The 17340-nt window shown below is 33.4% G+C and overlaps 1 long non-coding RNA gene across 12 annotated transcripts in view; it reads left to right on the forward strand.

The window, feature by feature from the left end:
* The window catches only part of LOC144307445 (uncharacterized), a 478537-nt gene that overhangs the window by 293985 nt on the left and 167212 nt on the right, over positions 1-17340 (forward strand). For 6 of the 12 annotated variants that reach the window (XR_013374318.1, XR_013374319.1, XR_013374329.1 and 3 more), the window contains one exon: positions 6760-6861. The exons of the other annotated variants lie outside the window; for them this stretch is intronic. This is a non-coding gene — a long non-coding RNA (uncharacterized LOC144307445). The remainder of the gene's footprint in view (positions 1-6759; positions 6862-17340) is intronic. 12 annotated transcript variants of the gene reach the window in all.

Consider the following 17340-nt stretch of genomic DNA (forward strand, 5'->3'; position numbering starts at 1 on the left):
AGAAAAAAATATATTTGGAATCATACTTCTTATTGTAATCAAGAAAAGTTCCAATTAAAACTGCAATTTAAAACAATAATAAAGCATAAAAACTTTAGAATATAAGAGTGAAGGGCTCTTGGCTCACTCAGTCTAAAGAGCATGCAACAACTCTTGATCTCTGGGTCATAAGTTCGAGCCCCACATTGGAGGTAGAGATTAAATAAAAATAAAAATAAAAATAAATAAACTTAAAAAAATTAATAAAAGAGTGATTTTTTTTTTATTGTAAATTTGGAACCTGGAACATATTTCTAATTGTCACTCAGAACCAGGAACCATTAATATAAACAAAAACAAAAACAAAAACCTTTGGGACAGAAAACAAGCATTTCTCTACTTTTACAAAAGGGTGTCAGAGTGGAGCAGGGAAAAGTGCAATTCAAAAGACAAAGTAATGCATGATAAACTGGGCAAATAAATTTGCAATTCATCTTTCAGGAAAAAGTCTTGATCCCCCAGAATGTGAAGTTTCTGAAAGGTGTAATAAAGAAAAAAATAAACAATAGAAAATAGCTGATTTATATGAAAACATTGTTGGCAGGAAAGTATATTAAAAGCTACTTAAAGGGGCACCTGGGTGGTGCAGTCAGTTAAGCATCTGACTCTTGGTTTCACTCAGGTCATGCTCTCAGGGCCATGAGATGGAGCCCTGTGTTGGGCTCTGCGTTCAGTGGGGAGTCGGCTGAAAGAGTCTTTCTCCCTCTCTCCTTGCCCCTCCTATCCTGCACCCGCACACGTTCTCTCTCTCTCTCTCAAATAAGTAAATAAATATGTTTTTAAAGATTTTATTTATTCATTCATGAGAGACACAGAGAAGCAGAGACATACGTGGAGGGAGAAGCAGGCTCCCTGCAGGGAGCCCAATGTGGGACTTGATCCTGGACCCATGGATCATGCCCTGAGCCAAAGGCAGATGCTCAACTGCTGAGCCACCCAGGCACCCCAGTAAATAAATCCTAAAAATAAATAAATAAATAAATAAATAAATAAATAAATAAATAAATAAATCTCCTTAACCATCTGAAATGCTCAGCTTCATTTATAAAAGAGAATTTCAAATGAGATTACACTAAGAATTCTACGTTTGTATCATGTCTATAATGGAGTAGCTTGTGTTAGATTAACTCTCACACAGAAAAACTTTAAAGTCTGAACAAAATTAAAACAAAGAAACAGAAGCCAGCTGCTTCAATATATGAAAGAGCAGTCAAGGCATGTAGGCTCCAGGGTACAAGATCCTGGAAGTAGGAGAACCTGATAACATAAGCTGGCCTTCCTCAGTTGAATTATCCTCTTTGTGATATTTGTGAATTGGTGGCTCTGGGTTGCTAGAGGAAGACATCAACTAGAGTTCTCTGTAGTCTCATGAATCTGTACTGAAACAAGTTGGATTTATTATTTTTTACTGGATTTTAGAATATTCTATATGTCTATTAAATAAATACACTCAGTATACCATTCAATAGCTGCTTCTAAAGCTAGTTTGGCTCTCCTGCTTGATACAGAGCATGAGATGTTTTTGTTGGCATAAGAACACATTCCTGTGGCATGTCTTGGGTAATCAGTATTCCTTCTCAGGTTCCAGAATGCTGAGACTGTCTTAGAGACATCTCTGGGGTGTCAAATACAAAAAATTACTGAGTTATACCATTGAAAATCATTTGTGCTTATGAGCTCTTTTTGTCCGACAATAATCAGAGTGTTTTATGGTGTAGCTGGTTCTACATGTTCTGTCTGTCTTCTTCCACGAATTCTAGGTACCTGCGATCATAAGCAACTCTGCCCAAGGCACCTATTCCTCGTGTCTACATTTTTAAATTCTTGCAGAGCATATGCCTCAGGCCAGTTGTGGGCTATAGTATTAGGAGTTTTCTCTAGAGATCACAAGGTTCTCCATCCAGGAAAACCAAAGCTTTGTTTGAATTGTATAATATTTATCTTGTGAACTAATTATTAGCAAACTAGTTCTAGTAATTACTGTGAACAAGATAGATACTGAACTGGTTCAAACCCCACAAAAATGGTCATCCTAGGGAATTCAAATGCCAACTATGATGAAATCTTGAGGTTTCTTTATCTAAACCATGACCAAGCTAATTTGTCCAACACAAGAAAGTTAAACCCTTAGCATCATGTTATAATCATACTATTGCACTCTTCTTCCTCTCATTAAACATCCTGAAATATCTCTGAGTTAATTTCTGATTTTCATTCTCTGATATGGACATTAATAAAAATAGCATATTCTCTGTGCAGTCTTTATGACTCCCTGCTTACTCGAATGCAGTTCTGTAATGACATCTCTTTGATTTGAAATGATGATGCATGAACAAGTAATATCTGAGAATACAAAGAATTTTGCCCAAGACTCCATCCTTTATAACACCTCAGAGTCACCATGGGGATAATTATTGGCATGGAGCCATTTAACTCTCAAAAATTATTTTAAGCCCCTTAAATCACATTTTTGTTTCAAACAGACCATATTGGAGTTTCATAATTAAGGCATATAAATTTCTCTTCTGGCAAAATTGTTTCCTTTTGTCTCTGCTCTGTTGGATATACTCTATCGTATACAGTTTGGTAGAGGACCTCTTAGCAATTCCATCTACATTGGAGCCAACCCACAGTGCAAGATCTTTTGGGCTCAGACATCTATATTTTTCTATTTCTCAGTAACTTCTCTTAGATTCTCAAATGTTTAATGAAATTACCATACAGTTTTTGAGTATTTAGCTCTATCAATTGCTGGTTAAATTGGCTCCACATTTATATCTGTTAGAATCTCAGTGGCTATTATGTTAAAAAGGATCCCACAGATTCAGTTGTCTTCTTCCCCTATCTCACATTAAAATCAGCCTCTGAAACTGGATATATTCGTCTATTTGCAGTGATCTAAATTTTTATTACCTCAATATGTGTATTCATATTTACTATACTTATTCATGTTAATTAGTTGTCTGGTACTAATAATGAAATGCCAAGGATTCTGATGGCCAGCCATCTTTTGGACTATACAGTGGCTGCCCTAGCAGTGGCTCAGAGAGGGTCCCTAGTTTTTCTCTCCTTGTCAGTCATGGAGTGGGAACTGGGCACTTGATTTCTCCAGCTAATTGAGTTTGTCTGCTATTATAGTACATCTTAATATGTTGTATTGCCTCTGCTTTATCCTGAGGAGGAGTAACTCACTTTGGTAGCATGTAATTCTGCTGGGGAAAAAAAGCCCCCCCCCCCTTTTTTTTCATCAAACTTTGTGGCTTTGAGGTAAGATGTATGACCTTTCATTTTGTAAACACCGTATCTACCTCAATGAGCCATGCCTGATTGGTTTCAGTTTCCCTTGCTCCTTAACTGTTAACAACTTTCCTTCTAGCTTCTGGCTATTAACCTTCATTTTCTCTTTATGACCCTTAAGTGTATAAATATCTTTATTTCCCTGACATTTGAGTATTTTATTTTCTCTAAGTTTTTGGGTTCATACTTTCTTCTTTATAATATACTATTCTAAACCCACCTCATATATTAGAGTAAGAGTTCATAGAGCATCTCTGTGTTGTATGTATTATATCATTGAAGACTTTTAACACTGTCATTTAATTTAACTGAAGAACATATGAGCAGTAGATATCACTGAATGGGGAAAAATGGGTAAAATTTTAGCGTTAAGCATAGTGTATCTTTGAAATTTTTTTTTTTAGAAATTATTTTTATTACTTTAAGAATTTAACCCTTCCTGTGGAACATTTTTGTGTCAAATAATACTCTGCTCACCAGAAGTAAGAAAAAGATAGATAAAGGAGAAGTAGGTGGTGTTAGGGTTTGGATTTAAGAAGTTAGACAGTGGTAACCACAGTTCTGATCACAATTTGACTTAAGGGTTAAATCCAATAGCAGCAAAGAAGAAAATAATATAGAACATAAGGAGTAGTGTTTTCCCTACTTTTCTTTTTTGATATGAAAGGCTCTCTACTAAAGACAAATTTTTGGTGCCATCTTTTGTTCTCACCTCCATCTACTATAAGAAGGAGGTATGAATTACCTGGCTGATGTTTGACTCAACAAGGTAGACCTAATATATTTACAGTTTATGAGCACAAACTGGACCAATAGAGTCAACTTATGTTGCTTCCATATAGCCTAATAGCATCTAGAGGCTCCAGTTGATTGGATAAAACTGAATACAATTTCATCCCATTTATCCCTGGGATAGCCTTATGCTCAGAGATATTGGGTGATGTGAAGACTTGAACAAATTTTTCTTCTTTTTTTTTTTTTTTTTTTTTTGAGTTGTTCCAGTGTGGAATAATTTTCTTGTATCAGGCTTCCTGATATAAATTTCCTCATCAGACATTTTACCCAAGATTTTAGTGGATATGCAAATAGGATGAGTGGTTAGAAGTAGGAAACATTAGCAAGCCAATTTGGCCCACTGGTTGACCCATACATTTTTTTTAAGTAACATCATCAGCAATAAAGTGCTTTCATTTATATTCTAATAATATAATAAGTAAGTTATCAAAATAGTTTTAAACTTTATATTCATGTGTAGAGTAGTACATTATTAATTTACTTAATACTAGAGTCTACTAGAGTTCTTATTTGGATGCCACCAAAAGAATGTGTTGCCATGTATTGCTCAGCATTTTGCACTTTTCTCTCACTTCATATGTTTATATATGTACTGAAATATCTAAAATTTTCAGGAATGGCATCTTGTTTTTAGTGCATAAGCCAGTGCTACTGCCTGAGTTGATCCTGTGAGTCTAATTTGTCTTCAATTTCACTTGTTTTATATTGTCTAAGTGTGGAATAATTGCTATTTTCATGAACAATAATTCGTCCTGCACACTTTAGAAAAAATAAGATACTAAGTCACAGATGGCAGTTCAAATATGACATATACTACCATTATTAAAGGGATTTATTTTTGTACGAAGCATGTACATTGGCATATCCTTATGGAGGGTTATGTGTGTGTGTGTGTGTGCGCGCTATAAATGAAGTGATAATGGATGGAATGGATGTAGTACGTAAATGGATCACAATCAAGTACCTTTGAAAAATACAGACCCCAATCAAATATCCAGGCAGAAAAGGTCACTCAGCTACCTTTTCTTCTCTGGAAATTATAAAACATAATAGTCTTTTATATTTAGGTGAATTTCAGCTCATAGTATTTAATTGATGTGAGCTTTTGTGTGTATATGTATGTGCTTAATCCCTACATGCATAGTGATTCACATGTGGAATATGCAAAAACAAATATAGGAAACGTTCAGTAAAGCTTAACCCGGTAAATTTAATTCAGTACTTAGTTTACTGGAGAAGTAAAAACTATGCTATTATTTTAGTGCCTTATTCTATAGACTCACTTAGCTTTTGGGGCTAACTTTATTGAGATTCTGCTTATAATCTCTGTGATCTAGGTATACATTGCTATTCTCTTCATATTTCAATAACATTGATTAGCATTCAATGCAGTTCTATTGAAAATAGCATAATTTTATATTCTTAAGGCTAAAGGGTACAAAAACTAAAGTGCATTTTTGCCTCATCTCCAACACTAATATAGCATGATATTAGACGATTATTGCCATGAGAACTGCATGATAGGGAGGGCAATGCAATTGTCCTCTTCTTGTCTATGAAGGAATAAACACAATTTACATATCATTAAAGAGTGAAATATATTAAAAAGCACAAAAATGCCATTAAAACAACATCTTCGTATTTATTAGGTATCTATTTATGTAATTTCTACATTTTTTTTAAAATCAAAAACATTCATATTCATGAAAAAGGATACTTAGCATTCAAGGGATATTTTAGTGGAGGAGACCACCATGAGGACAGTATGAAGTTTGATTTCTGCTGATAGGTTTCAGTCTTAACCACGGTTTATAAAATGAGCAATGGTTGAAAGATTTCTTGAAAACATCACAGGAGCTCATTTCCACAGCAGCACCTTCCCCAACCTACAGAGCCTTACTATGGTGTTCTGGTTAAGTTCTAATTTGGATAATTAAATTCCACCTGCATATCTGACTTCTTACAGTTTTCAGCCCTTTTTGCAATCTTCTGTTATTTCCTGTTTTGAATTGATGACTGCTGTGCCCTGTGGAACCGAGGCTGCATAATGCACAGGAAATTATTCACTCTGCTTCTGCTGCAGTTGCGGTAACATAACCATCTCTGGCTCCATTTTTCATTTCATTGTAAATTTGTGAAATAGAATCACTTTTCCCTGTTTCTCTTCTGCTAGAAGAATAAATTCTATGGAAACCTATACCTCTTCAATTTCTATTAACATATGTACTTATCTAACTGAAAGTTAAAAGACAATATTTTTAAAATATGTGCAGACACTACACAGTGTACCTTTAAAGATTTTAAGCAAAACTTGCACAGTTAATATTGTTTAAAATAAACCTTGTTTCATTAAATTCAGATAGCAACCTGCTTTTCATGATTGAGATATTCACCATAAGTCTCAGGTATAAAACTCAACCTATATGTGTACTTTGTAAATAATGTATGTGTCTGAATGCAAACTCAGGTCATATAGTTCAATTTTGGGGGCAGATGACTATATTTGTTGTAGACAAATTGCAATGGTTCTGGTACCAGCTCATTTTCATCAAATCATTCTAGAGAGAAAGTATTTCATTCACGTTGTTGACCGTGTGCCCCAGCCCCGCCTCTGCCCTCATTTTCTAGACTCAGAGACTGTCCAGTTCCCACTCCGCCTGTGTCTACAGTAATATGGAGTGCATGGTAATGAGCATGATAGTACAAGCTGGGCCTTTCCTCTTCACACAGGTAAACCATAGATTATATCCTATTCTAAAAGGAAAAATATATTACTTTTAGGTTTATTACTCAGTATAACCATATAAATAAATGTGAAGTTCCAGTGGGTTTAGATGAAAGGCAATATTATCAAAGAAATATATAGACTCTGGCAATGTTTAATATTTCAACATAAAAAACAGAGTATGATAATAAAATGAGTACTTTGAAGTCAATATTAATATATACATCTTAAAGAACTACAGGTATACAATTTACATAGACTTAAGTTTATTTTCTAGCTGGATTTTCTTCAGTGAATATATATGTATGTGCACATATACCTATTATATTAAATCAATATTACAGAATAGAACATAGTACTTTTAATTTGAAAAAAAGTTCTCATTAATTCATCTCAGCCAATCCAAGTTAGAAATAAAACTTATAGATTTTTTGCTTTAAACTTTGAAAGTGTTATACAAAATATAATTTCCTTTGAAATGAAGATATGTCTGTTATCCCACAGAAAAAATTAATTGTGTGCATATGCATGTGTGCACATGTGTCCTGCCTCTCTGTAGTCTAATTGGGGATAGAAGCATATACCTAAACCTGACCTCTTTGGAAGGCTTAAGCCTCCCCTGCCTCACTTAGAACAAAATAGAATGTGAATCAAGAAAATAAATGATGACATCAAGAAGAAAGTGGAGTCACTGTACTAGTAAGGGAATAATAAAGTAGTAATTGGATGACAGATTACTTTCTTTCTTTCTTTGCTTCTATTTTATTATCTTCTATAAGTTTAATAAAGTAACTTGAATTTGTAGGCCTAATGCAGCCAGGTGGCATCTCTGTCCTAGTAAAACTAATGGAAGGCCAGAATGCAATGCAAGGAAGACATATTATAGGTGTTTGCTTATAACTGTATTAAAGGATACAAAGATACCATCCAGATTCACTGCCTACCTTAAATATCTGAGCAGAATAAAATATTATTCTGTTTTTGAATTCTGGAATGTGTATCTTTCAAAAATCAACCACTAGTGACAGTGTACATGGTAGACGCCTTGTAAAGAATTCAATAACCTAACATTAATTAGTTATGTTATTTATTAATCTAACATAATTGATTATTCTCTCTTGCACATATAAGTGACAGTAGCTTTCATGCCATAATGCTATGATCTGTTATCCTTAATTCTTATTATTTGAAGAAGCAATTATACATTCTGGCTTAGGCTAATGAGTTACCATTGCAACATTAGATCTTTTAATATATGTAATGATGTGTGTGTGGCCATCTAAGAACAAAGGCCATTGAGACAGACAAAACTTACATCTAAAGCCCAGGTCCATAAAATACTGAAACACTTAGAGCCTCAGTTTTCTTACATATAAAATTTAGATAACAGTGCCTAATTCACACACACACACACACACACACACACACACACATATAATATATAGTGTTTGAAATAATAAAAGGTCATAAAAATCCATGATTCTGGAAGAGAAGACTTACGTACATGTGATATAATGAGAGATTCTTAGTAATGGAATTAATACTCTCCTCTCCACCAAAAAAAGCTATGGGGCACATCAGTGGCTCAGTCAACTAAATGTCTCACCTCGGCTCAGTTCATAATGTCAGAGCCCTGGGATCAAGCTCCATGTTGGGCTCCCCGCTCAGTGGGGGGTCTACTTGTCCCTCTGCCCCTCCCTATGCTCATGCTCTCTCCCTCTCAAATAAATAAAATCTTTTTAAAAAAGCTAGTTATAGGGGCACCTGGGAGGTTCAGTGGTTGAGCATCGGCCTTTGGCTCAGGTCATGATCCTTGGGTCCTGGGATGGAGTCCCACATCAGGCTCCCCATAGGAAGCCTGCTTCTCCCTATGCCTATGTCTCTGCCTCTCTCTGTGTCTCTCATGAATAAATAAATAAAATAGTTAAAAAAGCTAGTTATATTTTCTTAATATACTAGCTAATTTTCTCAAAAGTCCTTGCAGAAGAGATATTGAAAATTGCTTACAGAAGTAGAGCATTGTTATAACTGCCTGGGATTTTATTCCATGTATGAAATGATTAAGTCAACTAACCAGGAGCACCTGGCTGGCTCAGTCAGTAGAGTGTGTCATCTTGATCTCAGGGTTGTGAGTTTGAGCCACATGTTGCAATTAGATATTACTTACAAATTTTTTTTGAAAGGTTTAAAAAAAATGAGCTAACCAGTACAAAGCACTCAAAAAATATCTGGTACATGTAAATATTTAAAATACTTTATCATTATGTGCATAGTTAAGAAAGTTTTATGGTAAAATATATGTAGTTTTTTTTTACACTGAACTGTGGTTCAGTCTTTCTCAAGAAGTCCTGTCATCATGGCAACATTATGAGTTTACAAACTATTCTAGTTATTTTTATGTACTTACCTACACTGACTAAATTATATCCTACTGAGTCTATCAAGACAAACATTTTCATAGTGGGTGAAAACAGGTAAGTCCCTCTGGCAGAACCAGTAGTTTCAAAAGATTTAAGTCTGCCTGGATATAGGAAATAGACCAATCTGGAAATGATACCTTGGGACTATTACAGAAAACTTATATTTATGTCTTTATAAGGGGGATAAGTAAGAAATCTTAATAATCACTATAGCTTAAAAACATGCATATTATATTTATGTATTGCCTGCTCTAATCCTTTTCCTTTGGACATGCCTTCAAGATAGCTTATAACTTTTGTGCTTATGACCAAACAGCTGCAAAATATCATCAATATCACTCTTTCCAAAGCATGTAAAAAAAATAAACGTTTTTAAACAAATAGCTATTTTTATTTATTTATTTATTTATTTATTTATTTATTTATTTATTTATTTATTATTTTTTAATTGGGGTTCAATTTGCCAACATATAGCATAACACCCAGTGCTCATCCCATCAAGTGCCCCCCTCAGTGCCTGTCACCCAGTCACCCCAAACCCCCATCCACCTCCCTTTCCACTACTCCTTGTTTGTTTCCCAGAGTTAGGTGTTTCTCATGTTCTGAACCCTCACTGATATTTTCCCTCATTTTCTCCCTTTTCCCCTTTATTCCCTTCCACTATTTTTTATATTCCCCAAATGAATGAGACCATATAATGTTTGCCCTCCTCTGATTGACTTATTTCACTCAGCATAATACCCTCCAGTTCCATCCATGTTGAAGCAAATGGTGGGTATTTGTCGTTTCTAATGGCTGAGGAATATTCCGCTAGATCACATCTTCTTTATCCATTCATCTTTTGATGGACACCGAGGCTCCTTCCACAGTTTGGCTATTGTGGACATTGCTGCTATAAACACTGGGGTGCAGGTGTTGGAATTACACGTTTCACTGCATCTATATCTTTGGGGCAAATCCCCAGCAGGGCAATTGCTGGGTCGTAGGGCAGGTCTATTTTTAACTCTTTGAGAACCTCCACACAGGTTTCCAGAGTGGCTGCACCAGTTCACATTCCCACCAACCGTATAAGAGGGTTCCTCTTTCTCCACATCCTCTCCAACATTTGTTATTTTCTGTCTTGTTAATTTTCCCCATCCTCACTGGTGTGAGGTGGTATCTCATCGTGGTTTTGATTTGTATTTCCCTGATGGCAAGTGATGCAGAGCATTTTCTCATGTGTGTGTTGGCCATGTCTATGTCTTCCTCTGTGAGATTTCTCTTCATGTCTTTTGCCCATTTCATGATTGGATTGTTTGTTTCTTTGGTGTTGAGTTTAATAAGTTCTTTATAGATCGTGGATACGAGCCCTTTATCTGATACGTCATTTCAAATATCTTCTCCCATTCTGTAGGTTGTCTTTTAGTTTTGTTGACTGTTTCTTTTACTGTGCAGAAGCTTTTTATCTTGACTTAGTCCCAATAATTCATTTTTGCTTTTGTTTCCCTTGCCTTCAAAGATGTATCTTGCAAGAAGTTGCTGTGGCCAAGTTCAAAAAGGGTGTTGCCTGTGTTCTCCTCTAGGGTTTTGATGGAATCCTATCTCACATTTAGATCTTTTATCCATTTTCAGTTTATCTTTGTGTGTGGTGTAAGAGAATGGTCTAGTTTCTTTCTTCTGCACATGGCTGTCCAATTTTCCCAGCACCATTTATTGAAGAGACTGTCTTTTTTTTTCCAGTGGATAGTCTTTCCTGCTTTGTCGAATATTAGTTGACCATAAAGTTGAGGGTCCACTTCTGGGTTCTCTATTCTGTTCCATTGATCTATGTGTCTGTTTTTGTGCCAGGACCACACTGTCCTGATGACCACAGCTTTGTAGTACAACCTGAAATCTGGCATTGTGATGCCCCCAGATATGGTTTTCTTTTTTTAAAATTCCCCTGGCTATTCGGGGTCTTTGCTGATTCCACACATATCTTAAAATAATTTGTTCTAACTCTCTGAAGAAAGTCCATGGTATTTTGATAGGGATTGCATTAAATGTGTAAATTGCCTTGGGTAACATTAACATTTTCACAATATTAATTCTGCCAATCCATGAGCATGGAATATTTTTCCATCTCTTTGTGTCTTCCTCAATTTCTTTCAGAAGTGTTCTGTAGTTTTTAGGGTATAGATCCTTTACCTCTTTGGTTAGGTTTATTCCTAGGTATCTTAAGCTTTTGGGTGCAATTGTAAGTGGGATTGACTCCTTAATTTCTCTTTCTTCAGTCTCATTGTTAGTGTATAGAAATGCCACTGACTTCGGGGCATTGATTTTGTATCCTGCCACGCTACCGAATTGCTGTATGAGTTCTAGCAATCTTGGGTGGATTCTTTTGGGTTTTCTATGTACAGTATGATGTCATCTGCGGAGAGGGAGAGTTTGACTTCTTCTTTGTCAATTTGAATGCTTTTTATTTCTTTTTGTTGCCTGATTGCTGAGGCTAGGACTTCACATATCCTAATTCTTAAGAGGGTAGAACTATATCATAAATAAATGATTTTGACCTTAATCTGAAATATCAATAGCTAATTTTTCCTGTTACACATATGTTCCCTTAGGTCATAAAAGTACTTTTGTTTTTCCTTCTAAGCAAGCAAAATCAGATACATATTTTGATGTTAGATTTCTATAAAAATCTTTCCAATAAGCTTTATAATCATATAGCTTTGAGCAGTGTGCCAAAGTATCGAGTATATAAATATGTAGTTTTACCAATGGCTCTTTTCCAAAGGATGTCTTTAATCATTTGCTCTGTTTTAAAATTATTTTGTTCTGCTTTTAATAAAACTGAAATAAGATATGTCATTTGTCATTTCAACACTTCAGCAACAAAGCCTTAGGACATGCACGGGGCCCTTCTGAAAAGGGTTCCATGGAAGTGCCTAGGTCACATGGCCACCAAATTGGCTTTGTTTGTAAGGTAACATGAACTTCAGAAAATAATTTTTTTATCTTTGATAGTGAGGTCAGGGATTTCCATCCTGAGGTGATCTGCTATTGGATGTACGTTTTACATAGATGATTGGTGCTTACTAACACAACTGTGATGACATGACCAAAAAAGTTTGTTTTCTTGCAAAAACCAGAGATCAAACTGAGAAAAATGTATTTTATTGTTTTTGGTGAATTCAATAACTGAATAAATATGTTTATTTGTCTGAGATGTATGTCTCTCTCAAGTTTATTATATTTTGATTATTTGAAAATTAATTTATCCATTATTTGTTTGTTTCTAAACAAGTATTAGTTCTTAGCTGACATATTTGTGTATATATTAATGTATTTAATGTACATATACTCTCTTAGAAATCTCTAGGGTTTTTCTGTAACTAGATCTGCACTTTTAAATTAAATATGAATTATTATTTTTTAAAATGAATAATAAATCCCATGTTTATTTTAAAAGTACATGAAGCTTTGACTATATATATATCTACATAATTATATATATTTTTACTCTTTTAAGAAATTCTGAAAAATATTTTCTGAGCTTTTAAGATTTTAGACACAGAGCTTCAAAACCTAGTACAGTACACATTATACACACATACGATTTTATACATATATGATGTATAAAACATAAAAATCTTCAAAATTGTCTAATTTTTCTTCTTTGTGATATCCAAGAAACCAAGGACATCCCTCAAACTTTTAAATCTATAATTTGCTCTTTTTCTCAGTATTATTTAAAATAAAACTGATGGATAAAATGAAATAAAAGTAACCTTAAAATAAAAGTTTTGAGATAATCTCAGAATAATGAGCGTGACTATTCTATAACATACACTAAGTCAACAAAGTGGAAAATTTTAGTAATAAAGTATTATGGAATTCCACTTTCTTAAAAAAATAGGGAGGCCTCACATTTTTTATAATATCTGACATGGCCAAGTGTGAGAGAAATACCCAGAATTTATTCTGACAACTCTAATCAATTCTGTTTGTCTGATAATAATTACAATGATAAAACCATTCAATCTGCACTAATACATGTTGAGGTGTCCATCTTCATTTCGATATTAGAGATAAGAACACCCAGAACCAGAAAGTCAAAATTAACTTGCACAGGATTTATGAGTTGTTGTCAGGACAAAAAGCTATCTACCCATTTTCAAAGTCCTTGCATTGCTCAATATACCACATTGACTTATGGCCTATTTTATTTCTCTTTTTCAATGTCCCATGTACAAAATGGCTTTGTTCTTAAAATCTTGACTGCGTCAAAAGCTATAATAGGATGTAATAATACTGGAACTGGAAAAAGTATTTGGATTTTATTGATGCAATAGAAAAAAAAAAGTTAGTTTTTATTTTAATATAAAACATTATTTTGTACCCATATTTGTTCCATCTTATAAGTAAGCAGCTTTAGTTCCTAAAGTTCAAATACTGAGAATGTAATAAGTCAATGATCTTGGATCACTATTTAGCTGTACTAGTTCATAAGGCTATGGGCTCAAAGTCATGAAAACAAAACAAAACAGATTGCCTGGGTAGGATCCTCTTCTACTTATCTACTATTTTTTTTTATTTGAATTCAAGGATAATATTTATTTTTAAAAACTGTATTTGTATTTTTAAAATATTTAAATTTTTCTTTTTAGTACCCTGGAGGTCACTGTGAGTTATGATAATAGAAAATGATTACTGAAATTGTGAAATTGCATTTCTGGATAGGGAGCCAGAGTTGCATCTTTATGTTGAGCTTTTCTGAAAAAGGGACTTCATTTTCTCATTTGTGCAAAATAGGAATTAGGTCAAGTCATTTGATTCAGATTGAACAGGATTTCAACATGAATCCCATTACTTTCTAGCTACATAATCAAAAGAAAATTAACCGCTTTGAATTTAAGATCATCATTTGCAAAATGGGCAGAGTAATAACCCTATCTCATAGAATTTCTGTGAAGACTACATGAGAAAATGCTTATAAAATGATTTAATGTTGTGCTGAATATGTATTTAGAATTTTTAAAATATTAGCTATTATAAATGGTTCTTCATGGCCATCCACTAGTTTGAACTTTTCCAGTTAAAGAGAATTCTCCAAATTGTGAAAAATGATAATGTACTATGCACTTAGTTATTTGATGTGGAAATCTGTGTAGCTCCAGTGGTTTTCCAGAAATCCTAGTGTTATCAGCTTGCAGCTTTAGCTCATTCCACATAGCAGGCTATCTTAAATTAGCATTGTATAATTTATTTTAGTACTATTTATATTTAATATGTATCTCATATTTCCATTTTTGGCTTCCCAGAAACCTTTTCTTCTTTAGGAGTATCCCAAATTTCCTTTTGTGCATTAACTTGTTTGTTGCATGGATGGAAGGGTCCATCAAAGTTACAATCCACTCCCTCCTCTCCCACTGCCCTCAGGCATGTGAATTAACTAAGACATTTAGATGTTTTCTCTTTGGAATATAAAACACTTTTGAGTAAGAAAAAAAAAAAAAAGCCTAGAATTGAGCCAATCGCTTGCTTGCTTGCTTTCCTTCTTATTCTTTCTTTTTCTTTCTTCTTTCTTTCTTTCTTTCTTTCTTTCTTTCTTTCTTCTTCTGTTTCTTTTACAGATTTTATTTATTTATTCATGAGAGTCACAGACAGAGAGGCAGAGACTTAGGCAGAGGGGAGTCTGATGTGGGACTCAACCCAGGACCCCGAGATCATGCCCTGAGCCAAATGCAGATGCTCAATCACTGAGCCACCAGTTGTCCCGAGTCACTCATTTTTTCCCAAAGATAGTAAAGGAGTAGACTTCCACTAGTCAACAAAACTTTGATCTTATTTTCACTAGTTTTTGATGTTTCTAATATATATATATGTATGTATAATATATATAGCATATATAATATATATAACATATATGTATTAGAAATATATATGTAGATATCTTTTATTCATTGATATAATCAATGTTTTGAAATAAAATTGTTTTTATGTTTTTCAGAGGTTTTTTTTTGTTTCTACCCACATCACATACATAGCTATGCAACAATTATTTAATATATGCACTTCAATTTATATTTCTCTTACAAATAATAATTGATAAAATATCCAAGCATATACATTTTTCTACATTTTAAATGGTTTACACAAAGTCTATAGCATATCACATATTGTTATATTTTATATGGCAATATAATCAAATTTTTATGATTGTAATAGTTATTTAGGATGAAGGCATTAAATAGAGATGGATAAAGTATGGTCAGAATTGAAATATTTTGTAGAAAACTCTAAGTCCTATAAGAATTTAGGTAACATTTATAGGCATTAAGAATCACTATGAAAAAAAAAAAAGAATCACTATGAAATCTTCAGAAAGGATATATATATATATTTTTTAGAAAGGATATATTTTGATGAGAAAGTACTTTAATATTTTTTGTAAGATAGGTTGGAGTTATAAAATAATGAATAAGAAGTTATCACTGCAGTTAGCCCTGGAATTTTACATAAATAAGAAATAAGAAAGACACAAACTGGAAAGTTTTAGCTGCAAAAAAGAAAACTAAAACCATGCCATCAGTATCTAATAGATTTGATATATGAAAAGTGGCCACATTCTATTTATTGTATTTATGATCGCATTCCTGTTACTTGTAAATTACTATTTTACTTATCTTTTCAAATAACAGTCAATGCAATCTGACATATAAGGGCAAAACTCATAAGTGTTTGTAAATATGTTTTCTATAAATTTAACGTCTTTCTCCTGTCAGCCAAAATACCATAATTTATATCATAGTTAATTATATTCTGAAATCAATATTTAAATGTACTTTTGTGTGTGTATTTTTGTATATGTGTGTGTATATATGTTTTTGTGTGTATATGTAAAATCTTTTATGATTAAGTATAAAGATTTCTCTAAAGGTAAATTAAATTGTTCTGAAAATCAACAGGCTTTTAGACATTTATGCTTCTAAATATTTTAATTATTGTATTTCCTTTCTATTCAAATCCTGTTTCCAAAGGTAGTTCATATTGTTCATATGCACTGTGAAGACATTTTAATTCTGATTCATACCACCATTCACATTTGCTTTCTGTCAGAAAAATACGTGCCCTGTCATCATAAATTCTCCCTAGCAGAACTTTTCTTCACTGCACTCATCCTATTCAGAGCCATACTACTCATCACTTGACAGGATGCAAAATGTAATGGTCATAAAAGTAAAGTCTGCTAACTTTCTCTCCTGACAATTTGTCAAAAGACACATTAAAAAATAATTGGAGGGAAACTGCACAGATTTTTTAAATGTATTGAGTCATTTTTCTTCACTGCTTGACTGGTCAGCTTGCAAGATACCATTCTCTCCATTATTAACAAGCCAACACTACTCCTTTAACAAAAGAAATAACACTATATTGCACTCATCTCGCTCTTGGGTTCTGTTGCCATAGACCTCTGATTTATCTGGAAAGTCAACAAGTAAAACAGTTCTTTATCACATGACTAGTTTATGTTTCCAATTTTACCTTTCATTAAAATTGTGTTTTTTTCTTCTCCAAGCCTACAGGGAATATCATAAATACCACCTAAAGTGGAAATAATAAACCCAGAATAATTTTTCCTTGTATACTGTTTCATTAGCAGTTTAATGTGTTAATAAAATTTTAGAGAATTGTACTGTTAAATATGTTCTGTGCTTATTCTATCACACACAAACCACTTAAACCATCGTAGATTTCAGTGACTCATTATTATATTCTCATGTGCTTCTTATGAGAACCTAAACAAAATATAACAAATGTCATAAATTATGAACTCCATTGAGGTAAAATTCATATTCTTTGTAATTTCAACAGAGAAAGAAAACAAAACTTCCTCTTTAGGGAACTGAAGGTATAGGAATAAGAGATAAGTAGCAAAAATAACAGGAAACTTAAATTTAAGTTAATGTGCTGATTTAAAAAGTTGAATCTGAATTATATGCTCCCTTTGAGCAAAAAAAAAAAAAAGGAATAGAATGATTTCTATATTACAGTGATTAAATAAAATATAGGTTACCATAAACAAGATTTTAAAGAACT

This window comes from Canis aureus, chromosome 38, assembly GCF_053574225.1.
Source record: "Canis aureus isolate CA01 chromosome 38, VMU_Caureus_v.1.0, whole genome shotgun sequence".
NCBI classification, from domain to species: Eukaryota; Metazoa; Chordata; class Mammalia; order Carnivora; family Canidae; genus Canis; species Canis aureus.